The following is a 9470-nucleotide window of genomic DNA, read 5'->3' as shown; positions in this document are numbered from 1 at the left end:
AGCTCAGCTTTATATGGACACTCTCTTGTCCAATGATCCTCATCACATATAAGGCATGGACGATTTGGTTTCCTATCTCCAAAAGGGTTTGCCGAAGATTTTTCAGGTGATGATTCCTCCTGTTTCTTCTTCTTCCCTTTGTTTTTCTTCTTGCCCCCTGATTGCTTGGTTTCTTTGCCTTTGTCAGTTGAGACGACATTTACTTCCGAGGCGAGAAGTTCTTCTTTTGCATTTTGTCTAGAAATCTTACGGGCCTTTTTAGATGTAGCCTTTGTTGATTTCGTGTCTGTCATGCCAATCACGCCATCGCCGGCATGAGAGTCATTGTTCGATTTAGGAGGAGGAGGAACGGAAAATTCCGGTCTGGGAGCATCAGGGATTTTATCGTAGAGCATGCCAGACTGAGTATAAATCAAGTCTAAATATTGTGCATGAGCAATAACTTGCTCTTCAGTGATGACTCCTCCCTTTGCCACATCTTCTATAATGGAAGGTAATAATGACTTAATAAACCATTCAGCTAAAAGCTGATCAGGAACATACATTTTTACCATTCTACGACGACGTCGCCACTCATGAATATGATCGGATATGTAAGTGGCTGTCGATTGCTTGAAATTGGTAAGAAGTTCTGTTCTTGTTTCGTACCTTATGGGTAACTGAAAATGGGTTAAAAAGGTTGTGGCTAGGGTACTAAAGTTATCAAACGAAGCTCTAGGTAATTTGATATACCATTTTGCCGCCGGACTAGTTAACGTTCTCTGAAAAAGGCGAAGCCTAATCGAATTATCGTTTAGGGTGTTTGATGAACACCACAATTGAAAGGTCATCACATGATTCGACGAGTCTTCACCCGGATTTCCATTAAATTTAGGAATATCTGATGGAAGTTTATGCGGAATCGCTGGCCACCAAGGGGCGTAAGCAATTGGATCGTTCGTTAGCCGGTTTAGATCCGGTAACTCTAAAGTCGCCACGAAGGGTAACTGTTGATTCAGGTTTGGCGAAGCATACCCAAGATAAGATGGAATCGCGTGGGCAGTTGGTCTTTGCATACCAGCATAATGCATTTGATGCTGGTAACTTTGGTAAGGTTGATGGGCATAACCATTGTAGAATGGTTGACTTTGACCGTTTTGAATATACGGTTGCCCATTATTTGCAAAGATTTGTTGCTCAGATCCTTGGTAAACTTGTTGGAATTGTGGTTGTTGATATTGTACCAGGCATGGTTGTGAAGCCATGTGCTGTTGTCTAATACTGGCTGTTTGACCAAGATGAGGGGTAATTGTACCCGTTTGGGCCTGTGTCATTTCACTAGTTGGCGATTGTGGTTGAGTCGCATGGATAAGAGGCTGTTGCATTACAACCTGAGAAACCTGAGGTTGGCATACAATAGGCAACACTTGTACTTGCGACACCGTCACCATAGCTGGCGTAGTTGGTATATTTGACATAGGTAAACATTGTTGCATCGAGTATACAACTCTTGGTTGTTGAGGCAGTATTGGCACCCAACCGCTAGATGTAATTCCAGCATAACTTGAATTTTGTTGTGAACTTTGGTATGGTTGTCCTCCCGGAGGAGACAATGAAAGGGTATATTGCCCCCCATACGGCAGTAATCTGGTACTTAAAGGAATGATTTGCCCTTGAGGACCGGACTGCCCAAATTGACACCGTGAAGGATCAATTTGCTGAGACTCAACATAAGAGTTCCCGGATATTATTCCCGATGAACAAACGGGAACAGACCATATTGTCGAAATAGCCCCTGAGTGGGCCCCATCTAGCGATTGAGAGCTAGTTGGGACAGATGGTATGCTGACGAACATTGTTGGAGTGACAACAGGAAGTTCTGCTGTCACTGTGTTAGATGACATAGTCCTAGATGTCGACAGTTGTTCAGACATTTCTAGTCTATCCAAAATATTTCCTAGCGATTCTACAGGAGCTTCCGATAACGGTAGACTAATTTCTGATGAAGAAGGATATAGGTTGATCCCGACTCCAAATTGCGATGGAGTACTAAATGGAGGATCCTCCACAATCTCTTCTATAGCAATCAGACCAGGTGGAAGAGGTAGACCGTCAGGTCGGTAAAATATTTCCGATGTCGAAGAAGGTATAGATTTTGCAGCGACAGATGTTTGGGGAATAACACCTTCCGAATCAGTTGTAGATGGAGCTGGTTCAGTAATACAAGTGTTTACCTTCCCACTAGGATCAACTCTACTGTCCTTTGGTGGCTGCAGAACTTCTTCTATAAAGGTAGGGATACCGGAAATGTTTGGAGTAACCGGAGTCTCCGATGGTGTTGGAACACTTGTTCTAACTTTACTAGGGGATTTGGAACTGGTTAAACGAGTTCGCTTTGTCTGTAACAATTTTGATTCTAGAGACAAAGACAATTGACTCGTAAGCCTTCGCGCACGACGGGGTTTCAATTGACTTTCTTCCATGATTGCGGATTACTCAATCAACTAAAAATCAAGGGGAAATATGTTTCCGAATTAAATGAATTTTAGACGCTTTGACACAACTTGTTTTTTCAATTTTTAAGAGTCGAGAAAAAATAAAAGATGACTCTAGTCACCTTCGATTTTTAATGAGCTTGAAGTGACAAGTGCTCAGATGGACCTTTTCCTTTAAGGAGTCTGAAAAGGAACGAAAGAGACTACTCTAGAAATCTAGATAGAGGGATTACCAAACCAATCGCAAAACTGCAGAATACTTTTTACGGTACGACAGTCAATCTTCCCGAATGCTGTGTTCAGTGCATTGCGATCGATAGGGCGGCAGACACGGCTTCCTATGGATAAAGGATATAGCCTATTGTGGTCTCCCAATATATACTCAACGGTACGTGGGAGCACAAGTCCGTATTGGCATTTATCGTCTCAAAGTGGAGGAATCACCCAACCAGCAATGAAAACAACAGTTACCAGGCTTTACGACGCTGGAATACATCTCTAGCCTAGACTTCTAAATGTTGTGCGTTAGGTTCCAAAGTGTTTTTAGATTCATTAAATTTATTTTACAGTTGATCTTGCTTAAGAAATTTGCCTTTCAGGTTCACCGCGTGATGTTGATATACAATTCCTAAAATGCAATCTAAGATGATAAACAATCGTTTAATCTTCTTTTTGCAATGAAAATCCTAGCTACTAAAGAAAGAGAGATGATATTCTTTCAACATAGAGCAGAGAGCACACACTATATGCACTGTCATAAATCAAACCAACAAACAGTCTAAATGCAAATGCACATGCATGTATTTTTTTTCAGCCTTCTTAATGTGTGAATGATAAAAAGAAAGCTAAGTGCAAATCTGAATTATTTTTCAAAGTGACATTACTAACAAGCTTCTTTTCAAGACAAACTGAAGACAATGATGACACTTTGTGATTTGGAATTGAAAACTTGCTTTCAACACTTGAAAAACTACTAATTCAAATCAAATACAAGAGTAACAGTGTAATCGACTATCAAGAACATTCGGATTCTCTTCTATGACTGAAAATGACACTTGCGACACTTCCAAATCAAGAAACAACAGTTCAATTACATTACTTCTTTGTAAAAGAGAACTGAAAATGGCTCACAATAAATAAAAACATTTACAGTTCTCTGCACAATGGAGGCGGAATAATGGCAAGGAAGGGGGTTTCCAACAGAGGTATACTGACTATAGACAGCAAAACTCCTGAATAGAGCTGAAAAGAGTGAAGAAAAACCAAAGTCTGGAGGTAAAATTAGCCTTTTCTGATTAGCGCACCTGTTACACAGGGATTCCAGTATGCATCCCATCTACAGCACACGGGAAGTGTGATGCATACTGATATCCTTGAAGAGAGGGTACGATGGTACAGTGTGAGACTTTTGATCCAGTTCTTGATCACAGTTTGCAGCACAATTCAGGGATTTAGGCCGAGCAAGTGATAATCAGTAAATAAATCATAGGGGTAGATCTAAGGAGGTTACTACAGCCACCACAGGGGCAATTAGAGAGTTTGTAAATTGATTGTTCAGTTCATAAACAAAACCCGGAGATAGACTGAAGTAGCATTGATCTACTTTGCACTTGCATAGCAAATGCAGTTCGAAGGCTAGCTGGCTTGAATTCAAGCTCCGTCTATAAGTTTATAAAGCAAAAAAATATAGACAAAAAAACAATCTATTTGCTCCCCAGCAGAGTCGCCATTTTGTTATCGGGAAATATAGTGTCTATCCAGAGCTGCTAGTCCCACTAAGACTGGTAGCTATCTTAGAAACAAACAAACAAAAACTACTTTCGTTTTCCTTTATGAGAAGTAGATAAGAGGGGAACAAAGGAGACCAACCTCTATCTTGCACTTGGTTCCTAGCTTGATTCCTCTCCCTTCTGATAGATCTTTTCCACTCGCTTCCTCGTCTACCCAGCTTCAAGAGCACCTGTGGAATCAAAGCAGCATAACACTATCCAAGAACAGAGATCTACTATCATAAACAATATAGGACCAGATATTTATTGACCACACAAATGCATATATCATCAATCATACAAGAATGTGGAGGAAAACTTGAATAGCTTTATTAATATCAAGAATAGCAAAGAGGATTACAACCAATTGTTCTAACCCAGCATCATCCTCTCAGCAAGAAAGCCCTTCTTCACCTCATGAAAATCTCAGATCACCCAACACTATGATGTTACACCAAGAAACCAGTAGCACTTCCTTACAAGATACAAAATTCCAACCTTTGGATCTCTGGGATGAGGGATCCATATATAGATTATTGCAGAGAGGTGAGTCAGATTCTTAGATTTGATTAGTGTCCTCTCTCTGATAGTTCTTGATTCCACTTGGAGATTGATGATCTCTTACTCATCCCTGGGCGAATGCAATGAGGCAAGTGTCACAGGAGAAGTTTCTGGAAGATTCCATGATCCTCCACCTCGAAAATTGACTCTGCCATTTGTCCAATCTCGCCCATCGCACCCCATAGAAGGGCTTTTCAGTATGCATCGCACCTCCCGTGTGCATTTAGGTGGGATGCAGTGCACTTTGACCATGGAGCAGGTGAGATGGTCGAACTTTGACCAGTTCTGAGTAGTTTTTCATGGAGAACTTCTGGGAGATGATGTAATCAGTTGACCTTGTTATTTTAGGGGTTGGAACAACACTTTTAGGGACTTAGGAGCCCTTGGTTTATGGACATATATGACTGGGGTTGCAGTGCCCAAAATGTCTATAACAGAGTGTGAATGCATGTTGATACTGAGTGTAAGCATAAGTGAATGATCATGAATGCAAATGGTGAATGACAGATTCAGAAAATGGAACAACAAGCATGTGGGTGAGGCGAGTCATCAAATCGGCAACCGTTCACGAAAAATAGTTTCATGCATGCGACAACATTGAGATGTTGACGAAAAATGAAACGGTGCTAGGACAAGCTAATATACATGTAAATGACAACGAGCACTCATTGAAATCAAGAAAATAATACTCACACAAGCGAAAACACAAAAGACAACAAAAATGCAACACAAGCCATGGGAAGTGAGATTACCCAAAAATAACTGAGATGAATGTGTCGACTGCACCTAGATGTGATCTGGGATGTCAAAGTTGCAAGGTTTATGTGAGGAATGAGCTCTACAATGTCTGGTTGATGAGTTTTGATAACATCAAGGTTGTGATGTGCATGCCACAAATCTAGGGAAAGCGACACTTGGTGGGAGGTTTTTGAAATGATCCTTGCATGTAACCTGCAACTGCTAAACATAGATCCCAGAAACAAGGGATGCCTTTGCATTCTGCATTGGGAGAAGCAACGCATGCATGCAAGTCTATTTTTCTCAGTCCCATAGGGAATCGGTCAACTCAACTGCACATGCAAGAGACTGCTTGACTGCTTGAAGGAAATGCACATTTCTGGCTGGGAGCTGGGCTGACTGCCTAGGAGATTTGCGCAATTTATGGGCGGAGTAGCTAATTGCTACCCAGATTTGTGCAAATTCTGGGCTGAGCAGCCCTACTAGGGAAAACTGTGCAATTCCTGTTGGGAGTATTGACTGGCATAATTGCACAATACAGAGCCCAGCAGGCTACCAGAAGGGATTTTGCAATTTTTGGAGGGAAGGTTGGTTTCCCTCCAGAAATGCGCAATTTTCTTGTGGAGGCTACATAGCCTCCAGTTGGACCAAGTTCGGGTGAACATTGTGTGAGGTGAATGGATCAAGTTGTGATCGATAGGCTGCCTTTATGCAAGCAGAACACTGAAGCTTATGGACTTGACAAAGCAAGGCAAGTTGATGTGAAGGTTGGAAGGGAGGCTCCAAAATGAAGATAAGGAAAAATTTTGGAGGGTGGTTGTAGCCGCTATAAAACCACCCGATGGTGTATGATTGCAGATGTTCTATCATTGGTAGGCCCAACCACTTCACGACCTCTACTGAAATGAGGTCCTTTTGGCTCCCGCTGTCGACAATGAATTACAGTGGATAACCTTTCACCCACATCTGTGAGTTGAAGAGGCATTCCCCCTGCTCTGGATCTTCAGGCTCAATCTTTTCAATTTTGGTGGTGCCCACTGTGGTACTGGGCTCTACATCAATGATCTAATTCCCTTTATCAATCCCCTTGTTAGGTTCTAACTCAAAGTCAGAACATGCGTCTGATTCTAAAGCCTTCAGCTCAGCCACCAATGACTGCCTAGCCAACACTCACTTGTGTTGTGAGTGGAGCTCTTATGGAACTCACACCATTTTCCTATGTCCTTCATTATCTTCATGGTGTTTTAATTTTCTTGTGGTTTCGGTAGGTTGTCCTGGGTCACCATGCCTTGGCTTTGGTCTTTGAAATATAGTTTGGCAGTGCCTTTTCCTTGCTTCAAATTCGCATATCCAAAGTCTCGGTTATTCTGTTTAAACTTTTTATTAATCTTGACAACGTAGCGGTATGCTGTGCTAAGCGTGGAGATGTCCAAGAAATCCATCTCGTCCTGGATGTACTTGTGTAGACAGTCGCGGTACTTGAGTACCAAATGACGCTTAGAATCCTCAATACCAAACTTAGTGCAGACGGTATGGAGAATATTTGTGAACTCTGACACATCTTGGTCCCTTCTTTGCCATAGGGTGATCCGCTTTATGTATTTATCTTTATAGCTCTAGATAGGGTAATATTGTTCCTTGATGGTGTCCCAGAAAGAATCCCAAGTGGGTGCAGCTAAAAATAGTGAGGATTCCCTCTCATCCTTTTGATCACAGTAGGTTTCCCAACAATCCTTGATGTGTGGGGCCGCTTTGAGAAGTGAAAAAGTAATCTTTTCCCAATTGGAAAATTCATGAATTGAAAGATATCCTTCGAATAGATTCAACCATTTATTTATGGTGTCTGCATCTATTTGGCCCTGAAATATGGGAATATCAAAGTTAACTTGTACCTTTAAAGGAGTGGCACCTCTAGAGTCGTTGTTGGATGAAGATGCATTTCCTCTGGGTAGTTGTCGAAGGATCTGGGTAAAGTTATCCATCATCACGTTCCTCAGTCACTTGAGGGCTTCCTCGAGCAATATTTTTTAAGGATCTCTTGCTCCCTCGTCTTTATTTTCTTCTGCCATGGGAAGCTGTGAGGGTTTGCAAGGTTGGTCTTGCACAACCAAATCAAGCCCTAACTCCTTATATCCTAACCTCGTTGGGACTATGCAAAGAAGAACATAGAAAGAGAAAACTGCTCTGATACCACATATCCAAACTTAATTGGCAAGGCAAAAAATTATAGATATAACTATAAATACAGAAATGTAGTAGAAATAAAACTTAATTTCATTAATATCAGAATGCTAAAATATGCTTACAAACAGAATGGAAATAAAATAGCTCACACAATGGTAGCTTATCTGTGAGAAGAGATGTGGCAGCTACATGCCTCTGAAGTATGTTACAATGAGGCTCCAAGGCCTATTTACTATTGAGAAATAATGGAAAACCCTAAACATCCATAAACCTAACCCTAGGAGATGAAACGCCAAAACTGTGGGCCATGTTTGAGTAAATTGGTACATCAATTTTCCAGGGTCGTAACTTTGGCATGCAATCTACCTCGTTTCAAAGATCTCATCGACTAGACTACAAAAAAATTAATATCCTTCTTTGGGACTTTTACGGTCTCTTTGTTTTCCCTAAAAGCGTCATTTAGGGCCTCAAAACGACTCCGAAAGTTCAGGACCCGAGAAAATGCCAAAAATAGTAAAATGTGCTACAATTAAGTAAATCGAAAAACTAAAGAGACAGTGATTGGGGTCAAAGTGGAATAGGAGGGTGGCCACCAATATTCTCCTAGATCAACTCTGGCATAGGTCTATTGGAAATAGTTGATCCAAAATGGATCCTAAAACCCTCTAAGTGTTTATATACTTAAACACTATCGTAAAGGAAAAACCTTCACAAATGGCAGTGTTACACTAAAATTTGTCACCATGACTATTTGCAGTTAGTATGGCTCCATCAACTGTCATACTATCCTCCTTGGCAAGTCTTATACCTCTGCTCCTCATGTCAAACCCCAAGAAAGAGAGAAAGTCCTTAAAAAGTCAATTAACTTTGGTTACGCAGTTTCTCTTAGCCTTACCTGCATGTACGCACCTCAAATTCATAACACCTGCGTACTAGTACGCTCTGTCTGTAAAGGGGTGGGTGCGTACTCCTGTAAAGGTCAAAAGGCGCAAGTTTTACTCCAAAAACGTTACTTGTGGTCGATTCTAGAGCATTCTAGAAGATGGTTTGAGGTGTATTGAGCGCCTCCAGATGGTTCATGCATCCCAAAGAAAGAGGAACTTATCCCATCAAGAGGGGAGCTATCCCATTGTAAGAGGGGCTTATCCCATTAATGGTGGACCTGATTAACTTCCTCCAAAGCATTATAAATACAGGCATTGGGCCAGAGGGAGGGGAGGTTGAATGCTGAACATTCCTAAGGGTAGATGCTGCTGAAATTAGGACTCCCTTTTAGAGCTTGAGAGGAGAGATTCCAATCCTTTCTTAGCTTCATTTGGAAGTGGGTGAGTTGATCAAAGTAAAGGAGAACTCTTGCTGGACCCTGGGAGGGACCTGCACAACACCAAGGCACTGGTTGTAATGGTTTCTTTTGTTTCCAATTAATACAATTAAGTTCATTTTTCTCAACAAGTTGTTATATATAATTTGTTTCATATACTCCTTGGTCTTTATGATGAATATGTTTTATTATATGAGTTATTCAGGTGCTATGTAATCGTTTGCTTGTTAGTGAATGCAGGTTTCAAAGAGAAGGAGGAGCTCATCTGGATCAGAGAGGCTTGGCTGCTGCAAACAAGCATTGGACTAGAGGTAAGCCTTAAACACCTGGTTGCTTTTATTTTAAATGCATATTTAGGGAAAGATAGTGCTTGATTGTTTTGTTTGTCACTAGAAAGCCTTAGCTTCTAGGGAGGTCAGTTTT

The sequence above is a fragment of the Pinus tabuliformis genome, chromosome 4_2 (genome assembly GCF_031772625.1).
Source record: "Pinus tabuliformis cultivar Carrire ecotype Pingquan chromosome 4_2, CPIR1, whole genome shotgun sequence".
NCBI lineage: Eukaryota > Viridiplantae > Streptophyta > Pinopsida > Pinales > Pinaceae > Pinus > Pinus tabuliformis.
The sequence above is the reverse complement of the archived record's forward strand: the minus strand, read 5'-3'. Positions refer to the sequence as shown.